At 46.1% G+C, this 25,136-nt stretch overlaps 1 protein-coding gene across 6 annotated transcripts in view; it reads left to right on the top strand.

Moving 5' to 3' along the window:
• Nucleotides 1-25,136, top strand: part of LOC121855922 (mediator of RNA polymerase II transcription subunit 2-like) — an 85,457-nt gene that overhangs the window by 53,450 nt on the left and 6,871 nt on the right. Inside the window, exon 1 of one of the 6 annotated variants that reach the window (XM_042351120.1) lies at nt 19,493-19,618. The exons of the other annotated variants lie outside the window; for them this stretch is intronic. The gene's annotated coding sequence lies outside the window, so the exon portion shown is untranslated. Of the gene's footprint in view, nt 1-19,492; nt 19,619-25,136 lie in introns of those variants that run through there. 6 annotated transcript variants of the gene reach the window in all.

The raw sequence follows: 25,136 nt of genomic DNA, 5'->3' as shown, positions 1-25,136 counted from the left end.
GGCTACCTAGCATGATGGTCAACCAGCCAAGCACGGCTACCTAGCATGATGGTCAACCAGCCTAGCACGGACACCTGACATGATGGTAGACCAGCCTAGCAATGCCACCTAGCACGATGGACGACCAGCCTAGCACGACCACCAATCGTAATGGTCGACCAGCCTAGCACGACCACCAATCGTAATGGTCGACCAGCCTAACTAGGCCATCCAGCATGATTGTCGACCAGCTTAGCACGGACACCTAAAATAATAATCGACCAGATTAGCACGGCCACCTAGTATGATGGTCGAAAAGCCTAGCAAGGCCACCCAGCATGATGGTCGACCAGCCTAGCACAGCTCCCCAGCATGATGGTCGAGAAGCCTAGCACGGCCATCTGGTACCCTAGAGCGATGTATGCGTCATCCTAGCTCGGGAGACCAACCAATCCTAGCAAAGTAGTTAGTTCCATATTAGCATTGGGTCAGTTAATCCTAGAACGGTAGCCTATTGTGGCGGCCACCTGAACCTTGAGTAGTGGCCACTTTAACCTAGTGTGGCGGCCACCATAACCTAGTGTGGCGGCCACCTTAACCTAGTGTAGCGCCCACCTTAACATAGTGTGGCAGCCACCTTAACCTTGTGTGGCGGCCACCTTAACTTAGCGTGGCGGCCACTTTAACCTAGCTTGGCGTCCACTTTAACCTAGTGTGGCGGTCACCATAACATAGTGTGGCGGCCACCATAACATAGTGTGGCAGCCACCTTAACCTTGTGTGGCGGCCACCTTAACTTAGTGTGGCGGCTATCTTAACTTAGTGTGGCGGCCACCTTAACCTAGTGTGGCGGCCACCTTAACCTTTTGTGGCGGCCACCTTAACCTAGTGTGTCGGTCACCATAACATAGTGTGGCGGCCACCATGTGGCGGCCACCTTAACATAGTGTGGCAGCCACCTTACCTTACCTGTGTGGCGGCCACCTTAACCTTGTGTGGCGGCCACCTTAACAAAGTTTGGCTGCCACCTGAACCTAGTGTGGCTACCAGGTTTAACCTGATGTGGCGGCCACCTTAACTAGTGTGGCGACTACCTTAACTTATTGTGGCGACCACCTTAACTTAGTGTGGCGGCCACCTTAACCTAGTGGCGGCCACCTTAACCTAGTGTGACCACCTTAACCTAGTGTGCGGCCACCTTAACCTTGAGTGGCGGCCACCTTAACCTAGTGTGGCGGCCACCTTAACCTTGAGTGGCGGCCACCTTAACCTAGTGTGGCGGCCACCTTAACCTAGTGTGGCGGCCACCTTAACCTAGTGTGGCGGCCACCTGGCGGCCACCTTAACCCAGTGTGGCGGCCACCTTAACCCAGTGTGCGTGGCCCACCTTAACCTAGTGTGTGCGGCCACCTGTGTGGCGGCCACCTGTGTTAACCCAGTGCGTGGCTACCAGGTTTAACCTGATGGCGGCCACCTTAACTAGTGTGGCGACTACCTTAACTTATTGTGGCGACCAGTGTGGCGGCCACCTTAACCTTGTGAGTGGCGGCCACCTTAACCTAGTGCGGCGACCACCTTAACCTAGTGTAGCGGCCACCTTAACCTTGAGTGGCGGCCACCTTAACCTAGTGTGGCGGCCACCTTAACCTTGAGTGGCGGCCACCTTAACCTAGTGTGGCGGCCACCTGTGGCGGCCACCTTAACCTAGTGTGGCGGCCACCTTAACCTAGTGTGGCGGCCATCTTAACCTAATGTGGCGGCCACCTTAACCTAGTGTGGCGGCCACCTTAACCCAGTGTGGCGGCCACCTTAACCTAGTGTGGCGGCCACCTTCACCTAGTGTGGCGGCCACCTTAACCTAGTGTGGCGGCCACGGTTACCTAGTGTGGCTGCCACCTTAACTTAGTGTGGCGGTCAGATCAATTTAGTGTGGCGGTTATCCTAAACTAGTGCTGCGGTCAGCCCTGCTAGATAGTTCAGTTCAATAAGGAGTAGGCTAGTATGGCAGCCATCCCAGCCTTGCAGAGCGGCCTGGCCAGCCTTCCTCTGTGGCTCGGTGAGGGAGCCAGGAGTCCAGGCGAGATGTCACGTTGGATTTGAGAAGTGTGTGTGTGTGTGTGAGCGTGAGCGGGTGGGTGACGGCGGCCATGTGATACCGAGGTTAGGGGAAAGTAGGGGAGCGTGGGTGTTTGGGGCGTCGGGGGCTGGGAGGGGGCGGGGGCCGAGGTCAGCTTCCTTTTCCACAGTGGTTGCTGCCTCCCTCGCCTCCATCAGGGCCGCGGCACGGTGCGTGATGGACCCGGGGAGGGGCCGGGTAGGGGGGCCGCCAGGACGTATGGCCTCTGCTGACAGGGGAAAGGCAAGGGGGAGGAGGGGGTGGCTGGGGAGGGGGTTTACCTTGTTGTCGGGCGGCGGGAACGTTTGGGTAAGCTTGGTGGTGGGGATTACCGCCTGCCTCTCTCCCAGCTCTTGCCACATTGTTCACCCCACCACCACACTCCCTCACACCCACACTCACGACCCAACTGGAACATACGTGGACCAGCGTGACACAGCGAGTCCTCACAAACACACCGGCTGATCATACAAGGAAACCTTTATGACTCTTGCCACATAGTTCAGCTGTGAGTAAGCTGTTAGTAGGCTGTGTGATGGTGACACTGTAGCCAAGTCTTGCCACATAGTTCAGCTGTGAGTGAACTTTTAGTGTGTGTGTGTGTGTGTGTGTGTGTGACAACGGACAAATCTTACATAATTTGGTTGTATGTCATTAGTGTCTAATATAAAGTGACACTGTGAACAAGTCTTGCCGCAGTTAAGTTGTAAATACGCTGTTAGTTGGTGGCTACACTGATACACCAAATATTGCATGTACTGTACGCACACAAGAAACTGAACAAATAATGCTAAAAGATAACTGTCGGTTTTCCATATATTTATAATCATTTGTCGGGTTCAGTAACACAATAATAATACCATCACCACACACAAATGACTACCTGTACTGTATACGGCACCTTCACCGTATACAAAACACAATACAGTACCTATTCTTTGACACACCAAACCTGTTATGGTTTTGACATCCCTGAATACACTTCCTGAATCTATTAGGACAACATAATATCACCATATGAAAAATACCAGACCTATTCATTACACCTAAACCTGCAATCATATAGATACACCTGAAAACCTGTATATAGCTTGTTTATTATGACACACCAATAGACAGACACTGTAGCTCCCATGGACTCAATGACGCGCTAACACACAAAAGAGAAATGCTGTATTGATGTAACAGACATTCTGGGATAACAAAGTCACCAGGATAACACACACACACACACACACACACACACACACACACACACACACACACACACTAGGCCCGGGTAGCGATCACAGTAGGGTAAGAGGCACTAGCCCAGCTTCCCAACATATGGCAGTGGGACCACGGAGTGCTGACGTCAGTATAGGCGTGAGTCGACACATGATGATGGGCCCTGTTATAGTGGTCCTTTGTTACAATGGTCCTTTGTTACAATGGTCCCTTGTTACATTAGTCCTTTGTTGCAGTGGTCCCTTATTACAGTGGTCTCTTGTTACAGTGGTCTCTTGTTACAGTGGTCCCTGTTACAGTGGTTCCTGCTATAGTGATCCCGTTAGTGTAACAGTGGTCATCTTGTACTCCATCAGAGAACAAACAAAATAATATGATAATGGCGACATGAACGACCCTGGCGACTTAATTGTGACACGTGTGTGTGTGTGTGTGGGGGGGGGGGCATTTATACTTGTTGCTCTGTCGGTTTCCACACCTTGTTATGCTATTACCCTCTCCCTAAAGTTCTCTTCCCCCCCTATCAATAATTTTTGTGCCCCCTGATCCCCTCACACACACACACAGATACATACATACATACACACACAGATACATACATACAACGACCATTGCGCCACAACCCACCAATACCTTAAAATTCATTCAAATAACGTCACATCTTTTAACAAGTTTTTTCATCCTTTTTTATATGTCAGATAAATATTATTGGAGAGAAAACGGGAACATACGCCCATGAAAACTAACTGATAAAAACTACGATATTTTCTTTGTATTGAAGCCTGCAAAACTTTTTTTTTATATATCCTTGACGTGGTTGACTTTGAGTGGTGGCGTTGGCGCTGTTAGACGTGGTTTTTAAAGGACTGTTAGACGTGGTTTTAAAGGGCTGTTGGACGTGGTTTTAAAGGGCTGTTGGACGTGGTTTTTAAGGGCTGTTGGATGTGGTTTTTAAGGGCTGTTGGGCGTGGTTTTTAAGGGCAGTTGGACGTGGTTTTTAAGGGCTGTTGACCGTGGTTATTAAGGTTGTTGGACGTGGTTATTAAGGTAGTTGGACATAATTATTAGGGCTGTCGGGCTTCACTGTAAAGACTGTCGGACGTTGTTATTAACTAGAGCTGTTAAACGTTATTGTAAACAAGAGCGAAAACACACTCACCCACCCCCCCATACCTGGTCTCAATAACTCTCACTATTATCACCACATGTTATATAATAATATTCTTACACACTGTACTCAATGGTTTAATGATATAAGTACTGGGACCAATTCTCCTCGGGACGAATTATTATTATTATTATTATTATTACAGGAGTATTATTATCATTAGTAGTAGTAGTAGTAGTAGCTATTGGGGGAGACTGGAGGCCACGTTTAAAAAAACAGTAGTAGTTTTATTATTAATCACTTCACTTTTAAATTACCGTAATACTAATCGTTTGTATTCTAATTGGGATTTGTTTATCTATTTCAAACTAATCTTCTTTATTTATCCTTAAATTACCAATGTTTGTATATTTTTCAATTAGCACTGTTTGTTAATTAAATTCATAAAGCAGGAGGAATATGAAGGGAGACGGGAGTGAGTGATATAGTGTGTGTGTGTGTGTGTGTGTGTAGACCTGTGACTGGCCGAGTCCACCTGCCACCACCTGGCCCACGTCTCTGACTCGTTTAATTAACTCAGGCCAGGGGATCAGTTACATTCGATGAATTTTCCTCGTGCATTAATAAAAAACATATTACTAAAGGTTATAACACACACACACACACACACACACACACACACACACACACACACACACACACACTGTGTGGTTAGACATCTAATTGCAAAATAGTTTTGATTTATATTTCCAGTCTTGAAATTTCTGAACGGAATCTTGGAACTTACGTCACATGGAGTTAAAAATGTAAACATGTAGCCAAGGACGACGAAAGGAAAAACAGGTGTGTGTATTTCAGATCAACATCGCGCAGGCAATGTTTCGAAATTGGGTCCGTACTATAAAAATAGCGCCCGCACGAGCAATCAACAACGCCAGGCGTTCTTCTTCATCCTGTGATGATACACTTATGGAGACTATACGCCTGACGAAACGTTCGACCGCTCGCTTGCACTGACGCTCTCTCTGAGATAGGTAAATAAGCATTCTCCTCCACGTCTTTGGAAACCTACGCCAGATGAAACCTTCGCCCGCCTCCTTCCCGCAGTGGTGGTGTTTCACGGGAGGAGCTTTGTTTACGTGTATAGCGAGCGTGAAGGCGGCCAGACATAACTGCAGGAGGGCCGCCTCAACGATTGCTGGTTGTAATTACAAGTTGCAGTGGGGGGCGCCGTCAGCCACCACGCCGTCGTACTCTGCTGTCCCGCCACGGTGATGGACTCCCGCCACACACGCTACTGCCTCACCTGCCTCCAACACTGCCCTGTAGCTCCCTGCTCGTGCTGGTAACTCCTGTCCGTCCACTAGGTCATTAATGATGGACTTGGCTGGTTATTCATGGGTGCACCTGGTTAGTTATGGTGCACCTGGCGAGTTGTAACGGTGCACTTGGTTGGTCGTTATGGTGCACCTGGTTAGTCGTTATGGTGCACTTAGGTGGTCGTTATGGTGCACCTGGTTAGTTTTTACGGTGCACTTAGCTGGTCGTTATGGTGCACCTGGTTAGTCGTTTCGGTGCACTTAGCTGGTCGTTATGGTGCACCTGGTTAGTTGTTATGGTCCACCTGACTAGTTATAATGGTGCATCTGGCCAATCGGTATGGTGAACCTGACTAGTTGCTATGGTGCACCTGACTTGGTCGTCATGGTGCACTGGGCTAGTCTTTAGGGTACGCATGGGCGGATATAATGGTGTATGCTGGCTGTTATGGTACACCTAATAGGCCGTGACGATACGCATGAGTACTTACAATAGTGCAGGCTGGTGGTAGTTGACCTAAGCTGGTCGTTATGGATGCATTTAATGGTGGTAGTATTGGTAATGACAAGCTGCATTGTAAGCGCCGTTGTACTTAAGGTAGTCGTTAGGGTGTACACGGTGATTTACCTCGACTTTATACCTTCAGAAGATATCGTGTATTTTAGCCCATCCTCCTCCGTTCCGGCCGAGACCAAACACTCTCTCTCTCTCTCTCTCTCTCTCTCTCTCTCTCTCTCACTCAAATATTTTGTAATTTTACTTACAATTCCTGCAGTAAGTAGATACCTTAGATACTTCTATTTGTGTTCGTTAAATGCGCTAGTGGTGTTCTAGATTTCACTCTATATATTTTACACCCCAGCAGACCACAATACGCTGGTGTTAACTTAGCATTGTTTATACTGCATTCTTCATCACTGTGTATGAGGTTTATTTTATTGCTACGTGTATGTGACAAGTTTGGTCTTTGTCATATGATTATTTAAAAAAAACAATCTTTTCTGATACTTCTGAATGAACTTTGTGGTTCTAATAGGCATAAATATTATGGTTTAGGAACTTTAGGGTGTGCCTGCGGTCCACCTCTGGCTGACGGAGACTCAGAATAAAGTGTTGGGGTGACCCAATGGGCTGCTGCTCCCTCAGTCACAGCAAGACCCAGACTGAGGGTGCTGGTGTCACCTTGGTGTCGCCCGTGCATCTCTCCTTGTTATTCTTGATTTCCCCGCATCATTCTTTAACAACCGACATGACACAAAACATGAGTTTCCAGCAGCTGAGTGACGCTGTAGGGCTGCCCCGCTTGGCTACCTCCCAGGCAGGTGTGCTTTTAGACTCGCTACGGAATCATCTTGACGTCACCCGCCACACTCGGACGGTGACGCCACCACTCGCCCGGAATACTAGACATGCAAGGAAATCCGGGCAGGTAGAGGTGGCGAAGTGAGACGTGGGCGGCGACATTGGCGTGCCCCCAGGGTGACGCTGCCTGAGGCTGGTGCTACTCAGGTAGTGCGGCTGCCGGTGCACTTATGGCTGCCTGCTGAGCTGGGTGATGGATGACGCCGTTGGCTGATTGTTGTAATGAATGTCCTCAGGCTCGTCTGCATCCTGCTGCAGTCCGTCTGGGGTCATCCGCAGGTCCCTTTACAAGGCTCCGAAAGTATAATGTGAGCTTGCTGTACACACAAGCGTGAGTTTGTGGATATGGGATATTCGTGAACCTGCACACACACACACACACAGAGACAGACAGACACACACACACACACACACACACACACACACACACACACACAAAAGGTCAGCATGTCAACCAGGGACAGGCCAAGACACACCCACTCCAGACCGTGTAATCCCGGAGGTGCCAAAAAAGAGCGAGTGGTACAGGAAGTGGTGGCCGCGCGGGGCGTGGGGATATCAGACGAGGGTAACACACTACTACCCGCCTCTAACTATCCCCTTACTCTCAGGGTAATTAACGCCACGGTATAGCCGGGATGGCAGCATCCCCGACCTTGAGAACCGGTAAACCCACAACTCATATAATCCATTGTTCTTGCCACAGAATAAGGTCAAGCTGTCCACGTAAGCTTTACCAGTGTGTGTGTGCCCTTGAACGCCCCAATTACCGTCTCATGAAGTTGGAACCCGCGCCGACCTTTTGCCGTCACCGCTCTAAATTGTACCATGTTGGCGGAGGTATCGTCGTGTACTGGTGGCGCCAGTAGCCTTGAACCGCTGCTGCTGCTCTCATACTTCAACTGATAGTGGTGTTTGACGACCCGGCTCCGGGTTCTCAAAAGTTTCGTACGTTGAATTATCCATCTGACTGGATGTGTTAGAGTGCATATAACTGGCTTTTCTTAGATGACAGCTGCCAAAATGACGTTGAAATTTACCTGATACTCAACTTTCATCCGTAACTTAGAGTTCAACAATTTAACAGAGAAACGTCTGAGAATCATGACCCAGGTGTGTTAATGTTATTTATGAAGTCTTAATACCCGAGTATTCAACCCGACCTATTGTGGTCACCCCGGTCTGTGTGCTGGAAGCCGCAACAGCCTGCTTGATCAGGTACTCAGCCGAGAAGCTTCGTCTCAGACAGAGGTACAGGGGAGGGAGGAGGACCACCCCAGCAATCGACGCAGGGTTAACGCCAGGTAGTCTGAGTCCAGCCTGGGAACACTTAACTTAACCCTGCCACGAGACGTCAAAATTAAGTGTGGGTCTGACCAGTGAGATGTGCTGCCCCAGGGAGCATACTTTTCTTAGTATGATGGAGGTAACCCCCTACACCTCCACCAGTGTTAGTGAGACACACTACCCCTCCACCAGTGTTAGTGAGACACACTACACCTCCACCAGTGTTAGTGAGACACACTACACCTCCACCAGTGTTAGTGAGACACACTACCCCTCCACCAGTGTTAGTGAGACACACTACACCAGTGTTAGTGAGACACACTCACACCTCCACCAGTGTTAGTGAGACACACACACTCCACCAGTGTTAGTGAGACACACTACACCTCCACCAGTGTTAGTGAGACACACTACCCCTCCACCAGTGTTAGTGAGACACACTACACCTCCACCAGTGTTAGTGAGACACACTACACCTCCACCAGTGTTAGTGAGACACACTACACCTCCACCAGTGTTAGTGAGACACACTACCCCTCCATCAGTGTTAGTGAGACACACTACACCTCCACCAGTGTTAGTGAGACACACTACACCTCCACCAGTGTTAGTGAGACACACTACCCCTCCATCAGTGTTAGTGAGACACACTACACCTCCACCAGTGTTAGTGAGACACACTACACCTCCACCAGTGTTAGTGAGACACACTACCCCTCCATCAGTGTTAGTGAGACACACTACACCTCCACCAGTGTTAGTGAGACACACTACACCTCCACCAGTGTTAGTGAGACACACTACCCCTCCATCAGTGTTAGTGAGACACACTACACCTCCACCAGTGTTAGTGAGACACACCACACCCCACCAAAGTTGTGAGACACACTACCCCTCCACCAGGCAGCAAGAGACACACCACACCTCCACCAGTGTTGGGGTGAGACACCACACTCCACCAGTGTCAGTGAGACACACTACCCCTCCACCAGGCAGCTAGCGAGACACCACTCCACCAGTGATAGTGAGACACACTACACCTCCACCAGTGCTAGTGAGACACACCACCCTCCACCACAGTGTTGGGGTGAGACACACTACACCTCCACCAGTGTTAGTGACACACTACACCTACCAGTGTCAGTGAGACACACTACCCTCCACCAGTGTTAGTGAAACACACTACTCCACCAGTGCTAGTGAGAGACACACTACACCTCCACCAGTGTGTTAGTGTGAGACACACTACTCCTCCACTCAGTGTTAGTGAGACACTACAATTCTCCACCAGTGTTAGTGAGACACACTACACCTCCACCAGTGTTAGTGAGACACACTACCCCTCCACCAGTGTTAGTGAGACACACTACACCTCCACCAGTGTTAGTGAGACACACTACACCTCCACCAGTGTTAGTGAGACACACTACACCTCCACCAGTGTTAGTGAGACACACTACCCCTCCATCAGTGTTAGTGAGACACACTACACCTCCACCAGTGTTAGTGAGACACACTACACCTCCACCAGTGTTAGTGAGACACACTACCCCTCCATCAGTGTTAGTGAGACACACTACACCCACCTCAAGTTAGTGGAGATACACTACACCTCCACCAGTGTTAGTGAGACACCACACCACCAGTGTTAGTGAGAGAGACACACTACACCTCCACCAGTGTTAGTGAGAGACAATAATCACACCCACCAGCATTAGTGAGAGACACACTACACCTCCACCAGCATTAGTGAGAGACACACTACACCTCCACCAGTGTGAGACACACCACACTCCACCAGTGTTAGTGTGAGAGACACTACACCTCCACTCCAGCATTAGTGAGAGACCACACCACCTCCACCAGTGTTATGAGACACACTATACACCTCCACCAGTGTTAGTGGAGACACACTACACCCACCATAAGTTAGTGGAGACACACTACACCTCCACCACATTGGGTGTGAGAGACATTACCACACCTCCAGCAATTCAAAGCATTAGTAAGACACACTACACCCTCCACCAGTGTTAGTGAGGACACACCACACCTCCACCAGTGTTAGTGTGAGAGACACACTACACCTCCACCAGCATTAGTGAGAGACACACTACCCCTCCACCAGTGTTAGTGAGAGACACACTACACCTCCACCAGTGTTAGTGAGAGACACACTACACCTCCACCAGTGTTAGTGAGACACACTACACCTCCACCAGTGTTAGAGAGAGACACACTACACCTCCACCAGCGTTAGTGAGAGACCTCCGGCTGTCAGGGGTGTCGCCAGGGCTGACACTCTGGGTGTAGTGGCGTGACGGACCGGACTCCCTGTGTTGACTCTACTACGATGACAGGACGAGACGAAGGACGCCCCCACCCACAACTCTCTGAAGGACGCCCCCACCCACAACTCTCTGAATGACGCCCACAACCCCTGAAAAACGCTCCCCACCCACAACCCCCGAAAGACGGCCCCACCCACAACCCCCCGAAAGACGGCCCCACCCACACCCATTTATTTAGTGTATTATGTGACGGTGATTAATGTATTATGTGACGGTGGTTATGTATTATGTGACGGTGATTAATGTATGTGACGGTAGTTAGTGTATTATGTGACGGTGGTTGGTGTATTGTGCGACGGTGGTTAGTGTATTGTGTGACGGTGGTTAGTGTATTACGTGACGGTAGTTAGTGTAATATGTGACGGTGGTTAGTGGCCATGTGACGAAATACAGTGTATTATGTGACGGTGGTTAGTGTATTATGTGACGGTAGTTAGTGTATTATGTGACGGTGGTTAGGTGTATTGTGTACTGGGTGGTTAGTGTATTGTGTGACGGTGTGTATTGTGTGACGGTAGCTAGTGTATTAGGTGACGGTGATTATGTATTATGTGACGTGATTGCGTATTGTGTGACGGTGGTTAGTGTATTATGTGACGGTGGTTAGTGTATTGTGTGATGGTGGTTATGTATTAGAGACGGTGGTTAGTGTATTGTGTGACGGTGGTTAGTGTATTGTGTGACGGTGGTTAGTGTATTGTGTGACGGTGGTTAGTGTATTGTGTGACGGTGGTTAGTGTATTGTGTGACGGTGGTTAGTGTATTATGTGACGGTGGTTAGTGTATTGTGCGACGGTGGTTAGTGTATTGTGTGACGGTGGTTAGTGTATTATGTGACGGTAGTTAGTGTATTAGGTGACGGTGGTTAGTGTATTGTGACGGTGATTAGTGTATTGTGTGACGGTAGCTAGTGTATTAGGTGACGGTGATTAGTGTATTATGTGACGGTGGTTAATTGTATTCTGTGACGGTGGTTACGACACTTAAACCATTCTCAGTTGTTATGTTATAGCCATTAGTGTTCTATGTGACGACTGTGTATTGGTTATGTTACGGTAATTAATTCCGTACACTTAACTACCTGGCGTCTAATTGCCACGTAAACACCAAGTAATTAAGATATCATGTTTGACGATTGCTAATTATTCCTTGTTACGGTTGTTTCTACATTGTTCTGACGAGCGCTAATGGGGGCAATGTGACGGTAGTTAGTAAGTCTATTTGACGTTTGTTTATAAGTTATGTTGCGGTAGTGTAACTGGCTTATTTGAGGGTTAGGTGGTTGTAAATGGTTTTGGACTCGTGTAAATAATTCGGTTGATTATTTAATGCTGCAGGACAGTTGTAAATGGCATAGTTCACGGTGTTTAATGTTAGTGGACGGTTGTAATTAACGTTAACCATCAGATTATTACAACGAAGACAAAGCGAGTCGTTCATCGAGGCTGCTTGACCTGGTGTGTACAGCCAACTACCGAAGAAAATCGAGATTAAGTAATTTAGATGTGTAATTCGAGTGTTTGGCACGGTAAATGTAGCTATTAGAGTTGTGTTATGGTGGTAACGAGCGGCCGATGATGGAGCAAGTGGGTAGTTAGAGACTGTAGTGGGGTGGCGGCCAGCGGGGGATGGAGGGATAGATGTAGTGGTGGGGGAGAGGGACAGTGTAGTGGCGAGGGACAAGGATAAGTGTAATGGTGGAGTACAGGGGTAAGTGTAGTGGCGGCCACAGAGGCGAGAGGAAGGTGGTAGCCGGGGAGTGTGACGAGGCATGCACCACCACCACCAGGTGCACGTGTGCGGGGGAGCATGTCCGCCCGGAGGCCTGCTGAGGGAGGGGGTGGTGGGGCACTTCCCTACACCCACCCCTGGGCAGGGAGGGGTACAGCTGGCTCTTATACTCAAGGTGAAGCTTTTACACATGGAGGCCTCCTCCAGGAGCACCACCAACCCTGCAGTAAAGATAAGGTAGAGGGAGTAAGATAAACAGAGTGAGAAGAAGAGATGCCACAAATACTGAGAGCATTATATCAATATCGGAAGTTTTGGAATTATCAATTAGTTACTAACAAACAAACGAATCATCGCTTGAAGACCAGCGAAGGTCTTCTAGGGGAAACTAATAGCGTATCAAATGGTTCCTGATCAACCAAGCTCTTTTAAGTACCTTGGCTGCCGGGCAACAAACAGTAACAGCCCAGGTAACCAAGTTGTCACGGTAGAAGCTTGGTAGTGGACCGAGGAGGGTAAAGCCTAGAGAGTGGGAGGGGCATTGTTTGACATCTTCCCCAGGAAAATCATCTTCCTAATGAGGCCCGTTAAGGGGACCGCTTCCTATGTCCAGGCCCAGTTCTACCGGGGGCCCCAACACTATATTTTGTGTCATTACTGAAGTTGCATGAGTTCTCAAGTTCTCAGCCTTGAAAACATTTTGGGAAAATCTAGGCCCATATACTGCCTTGAGGGGGGTAGCTGAAGAAGCGCAAAGGATGTCAACCCAGGGGAATATGTGCTTACGGAGGCCAGTGAAAGGCTGCACTTTCAACCTGAGGGCAACACCCAGGAGGCCAAGAGCGGGATGCACAACGAGCCTGAGGGCGCCACAATCTTCCTCAGTAGACGTTAGCGCTCGGAAAGGCGAGGTTTTTGATGGTGTAGTGAAGACGGTGTTTGTGATGGTGGACGGTGTGAGATGGAGTGATGATAGCGGGTGCTGTAGGGAGCTTTGGGTTTAGGGCAGGAAGAGCGAAAGGTGCGCGGATCTGAGATTGAGGCAAGAAGAGCGTAGATTTGGGTGGGTTGGTGAAGGAATAGTGTATACGGAAGGTGGATCTGGCGTTGGGGCAACAAGAATATGGGCTGGGTGGATCTGGGATTAGAGCAACAAGATTGAGGGCGGTGATAGCGTGGCGGGGCCTGAGGTTGAGACAGGAAGAGGATTGGGTGGTGGAGTGTGAAGGGCGGGGTGTTGGGGTTGGGGCAGGAAGAGAGTGGGGTGGAGCACTCAAGGAGGAGAGCCGGGGTGGGTGGTGTTGAGAAGGCGAGGCAACACAGGAGGGCTGGGCGGTCATACACGGAATGTTAAATTAGTGGCAAATAAGGTTTAGGGGAGTGATGACGTTTAGGATAAGGGAGAGGGCCAGGGGTTAGGTATCCAGGGAAGGGCAGAGGTTGCGTGTAGCAAGTTTGGTGGGTTGGAGGGCGAGGGTTGTGACAGCTGAGAGGTAAAGAGACTGGACCTGCGGAAGAAGCGAAGCGGTTCAGATGTATGGCCGACCCGTGTCTCCTACCTCCATCACCACTGAGCATCCACAATCGTAACTCGCCAGTAAGGAAACTTTTTATATTTATATTTGTGTGTGAAAGATTTACAGTGATAATACTCGATGCGTGGTGGTGGCAGTGAGCAATGAGTGTGTGCGGTGAGCTGGGTAATGTGGTGAGCGGGGCGTAGGGTTAGCAAGGGGCGGACAGCGGGCGGTGAGGGTGAAAAAGGTGGCCCTTGTCTGTGACCAGCGTCCCACACCCACCCAACACCACCCTCTACCTCGACCACACATACCACCCAGTGCCCACCCTGCTGGCCACCCCGTGACTCTCCACCACCAACCCACAATCTACCGTTCACTGCCCACCACACGTACAGTCATAACCCTCATTATTAAACAGTGACCCGACAGTTAATTAACACAGTCACAGTCGCCACTAAAAAGAAGTGTTGAGAATTGGACAAGGTGGGGTATTGATCTATATTGTGATGTGTTGGGGCTAGACAGTGAGGTGGTGGTGTATGGGGTGTGAGTGTGCAGCAGCAGCATGTGTTGGTGGCGCGTCGTGGCCACCAGTCACTGAGGGAGAGAGAGTGGTGAGGAGGAGGAGGTGAGCCGCCCCGAGTATTGACCAAGACTGCCATTGTTAGCGGGGCCATTACATTGATTGTGCAACTCATGCTTTCCGCGAAGCTGCCGACTCACAAAGACGCTCAGTCCCGCAGCGGTGGCCCGGCGTCGCTGTCCCGCTACGCTCCGCCGGCCACGCGCACCTACCACCGCCGCCCGCACCCCCACCCCACCCAGCCTCACCTCGCACGCCCGCATCCCCTTTTATATAACGCCCGCGCCCACCGTCTTATCCCCAACAAGTACGCTTCACTTAAACTCTCTTGCTCTTCCGGCCCTCCCAATTTGCCTGGACCATGTGCACTAATTTTTATGATGGCACTTACACATCATTCCATACTGTGAATTTCTTTCTAATGTACACTGTATTCGTGTTATATATATATATATATATATATATATATATATATATATATATATATATATATATATATATATATATATATATATATAATTTTTTTTGTGTGTGGGAGGAGTAGCTGGATAAATAATCAGATACAGGTATACGCTTAGACAATACACAATCACCGATGAAGGTAGAGGCAGTACACACAAGGTGGTGGGTGTGGTGGCAGGAGTCAGCTGGTGGTGTAGTAAGACAAAACAATAAAGAGACGAGGGAGGAGCGTGAGAGGAGAGCGGTGCTGGCAGGAGGCTCACCACTCTGGGCCTGCCGACAACCCGACAATGGTCCTCATTAATACCTCTGTCATTCCCGCCATCATCTACACCAGCTCCACGCTTACATTTTACAACACACACATCCTCACCACCGCCACTTATGGCCGTCACTACGTACGGGGACTTATTCCTATTGTATCCATATCCGTCTGTGTGCCAGCTTGTTCCCATTGTATCCCAACATCCGTCAGCTTGTACGTGAACTTGTTCCTCGTGTACCCATTCACCTGCCTGTATGTGAACTTCTTCCTCGTGCACCCAAATATTCATCTACCTGTACGTGAACTTGTTCCTGTTGTACCCACATCCGTCTACATGTGAGCGAGCTTTATCCTACAGTTAATATTCCGTCTGTTTGTAGTTACTAAATTCGTCTGTATGCACGTGAACTTGTTCCTTGTGTACTAACATCCCTTCAACCTAGTTCGCCAACTTGCTCCTGTTGTACCCACATCCGTCTGGTTGTGTGAGTATACTGTACCTGACGCTGATCCTAGGAGTCACGTTGTGTTTTTTGTGAGTGTTCACGGTGGCCTACATCCCCAGCCCAACTTATGATCACTTAGTAACAAACACTCTACGCGGCCTCTTGCGTAAGTGGGTAGGATCTGCACCATCACCAACATAACCAAACTTCACCTTTCCCCTGGGAACCAAGCCTGCCCTCCCTGCCTGTCTTCCTCTTAACACGCTTGGCTTTCATGCTAAAAATATATATTCTGCCAGATTCTTATGGAGGGCTCGGTTACAGTACTTAAAAAATATTGATGAAATAGTGGTTAAGACTGTGTCCATAGTGGAGGGCGCCTCTCACATTACGAATGTGTGTTATGTAAAGGTGGTTGTGTGTCGCCTGGAGTCAATAGCGGGGTAAATTGAAGACTCGGAGTGGTACGGGGGCTGGATGTGTTTACCCAGAGGCGCCTGACACCTCCATAACAAAGGCCGCCCCGTAAAGGGGATCGAGCCGCGGATCCTGCAGCATGAAGGGCTGAGGGAGGGTGACGGTGCGGCTATGGTGTGTGTGAAGGGGGACGATCTCACCCACGGCGGTGTGATGCCGCTCTCCCCTCTTTTTCTTTATTTGAGTTATGATGACGTAGAGGAGGAAGGAAGCATCTTGGTCCATGAGAGGGAGGAAACAAACTGTTGGGTCTCGTAGCTGAGTTTATCACCATCACATACTCACACATCACGACCCTCTCTCACTACCTCTATAACGACTAACCTCGCTACGACCTGTCCTTTATGTGCACGAAGCTTTTTGTCAGGTTGACACAAAAAAGCCACTAGTTTTTCTGCTGACGTCACTCATGCTGAACAAGAACAGCCAAGCATGAATCAAATTTAGCGATGTGATGGCCAGGGCAACATTAAGTCTGCATGTCATCAGTGAATATAGTTTCGTTTATACACAAGAGTCATGACTGATTAAGACCTACCGGGTAACAAACCCTGTTCACCCTGGATCAGTACTTGATGAGACGACTTGACAAGCACTAAGAAGACTTAAAAATATGCCCTCAAAAATAATGCAGTGAAGTGAAATGAAACTACAGGAGTTCGGCCCTCACTTCGCAGGATGAAACTTACTTGCCAAACAAATCAAGTCATCACCGCTGGTCCGCTGTACGTGTACAGTAGGTCACTGATGGTACGGTACCACTTTACAAGTCAGCGTGATCTAAATGTGTTGCATCATTCAGTCATCTGATCGGTCACTCTACCACACTACTGTACGAGTATGAAGTTTATTGCTCAAACCAGGACATTTAATCCTCTATAAGCAGGCAATTAATGATCCTTTGTTTTCTCATGGCATTAAGGACTTAAGCCTTCAAAACCGTGGGTGACGCGCATGTGTTATGAAATAGGCTTGGTGATGTAGGCGTGGGGTAACGTTACGGCTGGGTGACAGGGGGGCTGGTGGTCAGGAAATACCTCAGGCTAGCCAGGTCAGCTGTGTGGCGGGGCCTCTCCTTCACCCAACACACAACACGGAAAATTGAAGGCTTGGCTTTGGTCTGGCTTGTATGACCAATGCTTCATCATACACCAAATTCCCGAAATCCATTAACTTTCCCATGACATGCTTGTTGTATGTTTTTTGGGGAAGTTTCTAAGAATTTGTAAGGTTTAATCTGTGTGGACATGTAGCTATTTACTCTAAAGCACTGGTTTCAGGTAGTTATTTGGATTTTAGCGTACAGTAATGATTACCGAGTTCACAGAACTTTGTTGCCTTAACTCCCACACTAAAATTTATTGTCATCAAACTTACACGTGGAGTAACTCAATATAGCAAACGTTTATTATTTGTATTATTTTGTTACTTTTATAAGTGTTGAACAACGTGCGGTTGGACTGAGATAATATATTACACCTGGCATACGTTTAATAAATTTAGGAACACCGTATGTGCGGTTAGTGTGGGAAGCCGCGTTTTAGTTAAAATAACTTCACTATACGACTAAGAAACGCCGACACATCAAGATGTTCAATATAAGTAAAAATCACCCAGCGGAGGAATGCACCAGATTTCTTTTTCGAGCGGTTGAGGCTGAGACTGCAATTTCTTGGGCAACTGAAGATTTTCCTTTGGCCAGGACTCGGTTAAGATAGGAGCAAGATCGTTCCCCCGATATGGCTGTACCATTTTTCCCGCTGGTCGACTGTAGCGTTACAGTTTAAACGTGAGCCTGCTGCTGAATTACGACTGTTTCCCCATTTAATTTCTGATTGCTGATGACTAATGTATTTCCTAACCTAGTATTTGCGCTTGAAGACCGTAACTGTTGAACCTGGGAGATACATTATAACATAGACATCAACACACAATTGTTACCTTATTCTTGATAGTAATATTATTAACACGTTAAGTAACTTGTATTTGTCCAATTTACTTACTTCTGAATGTTGGACACATAACCGAGTGAGTGTGTTTGTGTGTAATAATAATAATAATTAACTGTTTATTGAGATCGTGGCGGCCGGAAGGCTGTGTGTGTGTGTGTTTGTGTGAATGGTGTGTCATTTCTATGCCCCCTCCAGTATGGGAGAAGACCTGTTTAGCTTTTCCCTATATTTTCTTTTTGTGCAACAATTATAATAGCATTATTTATAGGGAAGACCAATCACCCTTATGTACTTTTATTTTTCATTTATGCCGTCGTTCAGTTTTTAGGATTCAAAGCTCATATGAAGACCTACTTTCTTCTTCAAAAACCAAAATCCCAATTATGATATCAGTATAGACGATTCATCTGGGGTGTCATCATCAGGGCCACACCCAGGGTTTCAGGTTAGAGGCGCAACTGTGTTAAGTGCAGTTGAATTAGGCCAGGGGTCTTGGGGGCCGTCCAGGTCTCATAAGCCGGAAGATGTAGACCACAGAAGTGCATAATACATAATTTTAGATATTTTCAAGTCATATTTATTAAGGCAATCACCACAAAAATTTGCGTGCTGTTGGTTAGCTTAGCTTAGGTGAAACTGGGTCAAAGCTGAGTCTGTGGCAACCTTTTATTATCGCCTTCCCTTCTTCTATAATGCCAACAGGGGTGTTCATATTTCAGTTAACCAGATTGTTGTGGCCTGAATAAGTCTTTATAACTAATTGAGTTAGGTATTCGTATCTTTAAATTGTTTATGTAACTCTAATTTAGCAAGACGTTACGCTAATAGTAGGTCCTCATTTTGAGAGGTTATAATTACCATTGCCCTTTACAATACTGAAGGTTAAAGAAATGGTTATGGAGAAGCGAGTTATATGGCTGGGCATCAAGAAATTTTGTGGTGACCTAAGAGTAATGATACTTGCCTCTCAATATTTATTTGCTTCTTATTTTCGGAAGCCACGTGTCATATATGTGTGTGCGTATTTAAATAGTGATGCTATGGTTTTAACACAGTCTCTAGTTGTGGATTTTAAACTGTTTATTATTATTTTAGCCAACTTTGGTAACCATGTATGGGTGGACTACAGTTATCGCTGTTGTTTTTCAAACAAAACTATTTGGTATGAATGAAATTACTATTGCTTGACTCTAAAAATAAATATTAATAAACAATTTTACAAATCGCTGACAATAAAATATTAATATAATAAAAGCGGAGAACTGGTTACAACTTTTCTTTTTAAACAAAGTTGTTGTTTACATCGTTACGTCATAGTCAGTGATCATCGCCGACGCCGAGGTGTACTGTACGTTCTTGTCTCTCGCTTTGAAATTTATAGTTGAATATTTCGGATGAAAATGGCTGTCAAGTCTGATGTTTGTAAACACAGGTAAATATATGATAAATCAACGCTTGTATCTGCCATTTATGTTTCATCAGGTGCTTGATTCTGTTGGAAAACTATTCAACCATGTGTTTTAGATCCCAACTTTTTATCCAGCCATAAGATTAACTCCGCTAAATTCGGAAGCACATAATAAATTACAACACCTTATCACTAGATGTATCCAAACATGTCATACCAGACTAAGCCCAGGTTGGTTAGCCTTGTTAACTTTGTGTATTCATTACAATTTTGTAGAGATTTACGAACTGTGGTGAGAGTACAGAAGAGATATCATTAAAATAATCAGTAGTTTGTAACAGAATTTGCATCTGGACTACATGTTGTCGAAGAAAGAGTAAACAAAAAAGTTTCAGGGGTTCTGTTCACAAGGTATATGTTTGTTTGTTGAATGTACCTGTAGTTAATAGGATAAAGGTGGAGCAGAAGGTTATCAACTGAACACGTTTATATATTTCGTTTCTATTTTCAACAGTTGTTCTTTGGATGATACTGTGTAATAAAATCGAAATGACAACATTGTAGTAGTATTTTTATTTTATTTTTTTTTGCCTATCCTTCGATCGTAAATTACTTGTTAGTGGGCAGGGCATGAAAAGAAGAGGGAAATAACGGGGTAAAAATGCTGCGAACACTGATCATAAGGCGGTAATTTCACATCTCTACATGCTTTGTAGGCGAAGAAATAAATTATTTAACATAATTGTGACGCCATCGGATATCCTGTCAGGACCATGTGTTTATTATGATTTATATTTGATTGAATTCGTTCATTTTTTCTAGAGATGGAGATGTTTGGATGGTAGTAAGAAAGAAAATCGAAATGACAATGCACAGATTAGGAAGTTAGATGAGGTAAAGCTAGGTCAGATTCTGATAGGTTCTATGCATTCTCTTTAACATTTTCATGTTCAGTATCATGTAAATAGTACAGGTATTTCCAGATTTTTTTTCTCCATTCCATAAGGTATTAATGGTGCTAACCATCTCCTCCGCCGTTACCTAAATTTATGTTATATAATGCATTTCTATTTAAAAAGGAAAATGAACCACCCTAATGATCATACAGTAGTGTTTCTATAGTTAAGTAAAGTTAGTTTGGGTTACCTGGTTGGTTGGTTTGTTTTCTCAGTACAGTATCAAAATAATTGTATTATACTGCAGCCTCCATAATGAATTTGTTTACTAAATAGTGACATAATGCTTGGTAAACTTTATACAGTATTTATTTTGTTATTTACAGTGTTTGTTTTTGACACCTGATTCATTATAATTAGGAGATACAGGAAGTAAAAGAAATTGTCTTCAATAATAAAAATATCAATGTAGAGTAGTTATGGTAGTGAGTAAACTAATTAGTGTACAAACAGATCCAAACTTTTACCCATACACATTATGATAGGTCTAGAATAGAGTCTAGATTGTTATGCAGGTAGGAGACAGTTCAATCTATATTTTATAAGATATCTATTAATGTTTGTCCGAAACAAATGTGGGCAGGGTTTTGAAGGCCGGTATTATGTCATTGTATTGTTACAGTATTTAAAAAGCATTAGTTTAGAAAGAAACATTGCTACTTGTTAAGATTACCACCACTACTTCATCCTTCAGAATTTCGTCTTACCCTATAGAAGGAAAGTTGTTAGTCACTGAGCGTCATGCATGTCTCGGTAATTGTTTTAATTCAATATTTGTTACTTGAATGTACAATACAGTATTTATAGTTTAGGATTTAGTTTCAGAAAAGCAAAATTATCAGCCTTTAGGATGACTTCCTTCATGGGAACTGCAGTACTATTACAGTACATTCTTTTAAGGCAGTCTCAATGAATCAACCAAACTGTATTTAATTGAAAAAAATAATGAGGTGAGATTTGGTTGGTTTTGTTTTAACTCTTAAGAAGATTTTCAGTATAAAATATATATATATACAGTATACAGTACAGTGTATGTATATATATTTGACAGCAGGTCCATAAATTACAAGTCCACCAAGTATCCATTGGTCCAAAATACCAAAAACTATTCTTCACTTATACCTATACAGTATTACAGTATTTACACTAGAAGAGAAAAAACAGTTTAATTATCAATTAAGAGTTCAGGTAAGTTACATCTGAGCTACAGCAGCAAGTATGAAACACCATTGTAATAAAATCCCCAAAATCATATGCCCACATGTGCCTGCCAATATGCCCATTTTTCCTGCCCACCTGCTAAGTGTGGTCATGTTTTGGCCAAATTTCTACTTTGTGAAATAATTTTATTTTAGTGGAATTTACACTTAAAATTTACTGATACTGGACTGTATTTTTCTTGTCAATCAGAATTAGTTTCTCTAAAGATTCGAAACTAACCTGGTGGACATTTCCAAGTACTGTACAGGTATACAGGCACTGTATCAGTATTGTATCTTGGTCAGAAAAATTCAATGAAAAAAATGTATTGCACTATACAGTACAAAAATATTTTCTTTGAATAACTTTCACCATAATAATTTCAAAAATGTCTGCCAAACCTCCAAGGGAATAAGTACAGTACTTATTGTATACAGTGAACCCACACTTTACGAGGTTAATTCAACCCACGGCGGCCCGCGTAAAGTGAACAACATAACATATGGGATTAATTGAAATAGAGACCGGGCCGACCCCCAAACTCCACTTTTTCCCGACACAATACGTACGTTTTACTAAAAATAACCTCTTAACTTTATGATGGTATTCACCCACACATAATATAGAAGGGAACAGTTAATAAGAGAAGAATAAAATGAAGGTTAGGTTAGAAGAAAACAAGTCTGGGGTTAACACTTATGTTAGTAGAAGAGATGGGTCGGCTTAGGGGAATGGAGGCTGGTTCCGAGGCAGAGGGCAGGCTACTGGCCCTCAGGTGAGTCTTCATCGGTGTCATCCACACTTACTAGTGCCTCCCTGACAAATCCCTCAAAGTCATCATCACTGTCTCTGCCTCTGTCACTATCAATGGCTTGGGCTGGCTGTGGTGGGTTGCGGGCGAAGAACTCTGTTATACTTTGCTGACGGCTCGTGTTTATGTTGTCGTGATAAACCTTGATGTAGGGCGCCATAGTCTGCAACAGCTGGGTAGTGAAGATTTCATACCTGTTTGCGTCAGGGTCGTCGGAAAGGAGGAGCTTGGCTTTCTCGATACACTCGATGGCACACCTAACATTACTATGAGATAAGCGGCGTTCTTCTTGGGATGACGCACCACCTGCCTCTTCACTGACGTCATCATCATCTACCATCTCGTCGTTAGTCACATCAGGATCCCTTATCACCTCCAGGACGTCGTCGTTCGTGGTCTCGGAGAAGCCTGCAGCTGTAACACTCTGCGCAGCTTCTCTGGCAAGGTCCACTGCTACTGCAACAGTCTGAACCTCACCAGTCACAGATTGACTCTGCCTAACGGCCGGAATGCCTTGCAACACATGTCTCCATGCGTGACGAACAGTTGCTACAGACAGCTGATCCCATGCCTCCACCAAGAAGTCCACAGCTTTCTTGTCGTTGAATGTTCTCCAGAATTGTTTTAAAAGTACTTCTTGCTCTGCCAACTGTTGATCCTCGTCGTCTTCGCTCTTGCTATCGGTGTTGGTGTCACTCAGGTTACGCAACTCTTCCTTGGTGTTGGTGTAGTCGTTCGGGAGCTTGAATTTTTTAGTAAAGAATGCAGCTTTTACATTACAGATTAACTCTTGGTCCATGGGCTGCAATATAGACGTAGTGTTGGGAGGAAGGAAGACCACTTTTACATTGGGGTGACGATCTAACAGTAGGGGCGAGTGTCCTGGTGCGTTGTCCAGCAGCAACAAAATCTTGAATGGCACATTCTGTTGCTCAGAGAATTTCTTCGCATCGGGAACGAAACAGTCATCAAACCAGGAGAGGGACAGTGTAGAGAACATCCACGCCTTACGTGCGGTCAGCCAGTGGACATTTAGCTTGGTCATGTCCATGCTCTTGTAGGCGTGCGGCTTGCGTGCTGTGTGGATCACCGATAACTTGAGCTTACAGGTACCGGAGGCATTGGTGGTAAACAGGACGGTGATGCGCTCCTTCTGCAACTTCAGGCCCCGACACTTGCTGGCATTCTTCACAACGAAGGTCTTGGAAGGTATTTTTTTCCAAAAAAGACCAGATTCGTCCATGTTAAACACCTGGTCGTCGGTGTACTGTCATTCCTCCATAATCTCACGTAAAAACGGAGGAAATTCCCTAGCCGCAACACGGTCAGCACTAGCTTCTTCACCACCAATGTTGATATTGGTGATCTTGTTTCTCTTCTTAAACCTCTGTAACCACCCAGAGGAAGCATTAAAGGGTTTGGGCTCTGTAATTCCCATCTTTCGTGACACTGCAGCATACAGTTCACGTGTGTACTCCTTAACTGAGCGCTTGTCCACCGCCATGTTCCGTCGCGCCTGACGCACCAAGTAGCTCACAAGTAATTTTTCTGTCTTGAGAAGCACCTGGTTGTGGCAATACTTGATCATAGAAGCACCTGTAGACTTTGTGATGTTCATGTGCTCCTTTATCTTGGCTGCATCCTTCTTAATTGTCCTGATCGTAGACTCGTTAACACCATGCTGGCGCGCGAGATCAACCTGTCTTGTTCCTTTCTCCAACTCTTGTATGATCTTATACTTAATTTCGTAGCTTAAGGAACGTCGTGTCTTCTTTGGCTTAGGGCGGCTGGGTCCAGGTAAGGAAAGGTTTCTCTCTGGGGGCGGTGGTCCGGCGGAAGCCATTTTACAGAACAATGGAATCACGTATACACGGTGTGGCCTGGAGGGATGAAACTGCCGCGGCTAGGTCAAGCGTCGTCTTTCCTCCCTCCCTCCCGCGGGTGGACACGTCATATTACTTTAAACCAATCACAGCTAGCAGCGGAGGGAGGTAAGGATGCATGGCCCAATTACAGTCCGATACGTCATATGACGTCACTGATAACGCAACAAAGACACACACTGCGCAACCTTCTCGCGCCGCTTACACAACATGGCGGATGGCGGGAGGTTTGGATCCAAAAATGGCACGGCTCGCCAGCCACTCTCCGCATAAAGGGGTACACACACCACGGAAAGTGAGCATTCCGGTTTTGGCAGGGTACCGCGTAAACGCGTAAAGTGGGACCGCGTAAAGCGAGGGTTGACTGTATTGTTTCAGTACATGTACGACTGAAAGAGAAAGCATCCATTGATTTTTATGGAAAATGTACAAGATTGAATATACCATGCCATACTGTATTTGTACTGTATTTCACCATGTACTATATACAATACTGTACTGTATTAAATAAAATACTGTATTGTATCTCGCTAATATCTTGCACCAGACATTCACCACAATCATTAAAGAACAAAAATCACCAGTTTAGCACAGTACAGTAATGTGTATCCCTAATATTAATAGGTCTTTAGATGGTTATACTGTGCTGTATTGTAGTAGAAGTTACCAAATATTTGTTAATGGAGGCAGAA

This window comes from Homarus americanus, unplaced genomic scaffold, assembly GCF_018991925.1.
Source record: "Homarus americanus isolate GMGI-L3 unplaced genomic scaffold, GMGI_Hamer_2.0 scaffold19117, whole genome shotgun sequence".
Taxonomy (NCBI): Eukaryota; Metazoa; Arthropoda; class Malacostraca; order Decapoda; family Nephropidae; genus Homarus; species Homarus americanus.
This window is presented reverse-complemented; position numbering and strand designations above follow the sequence as displayed.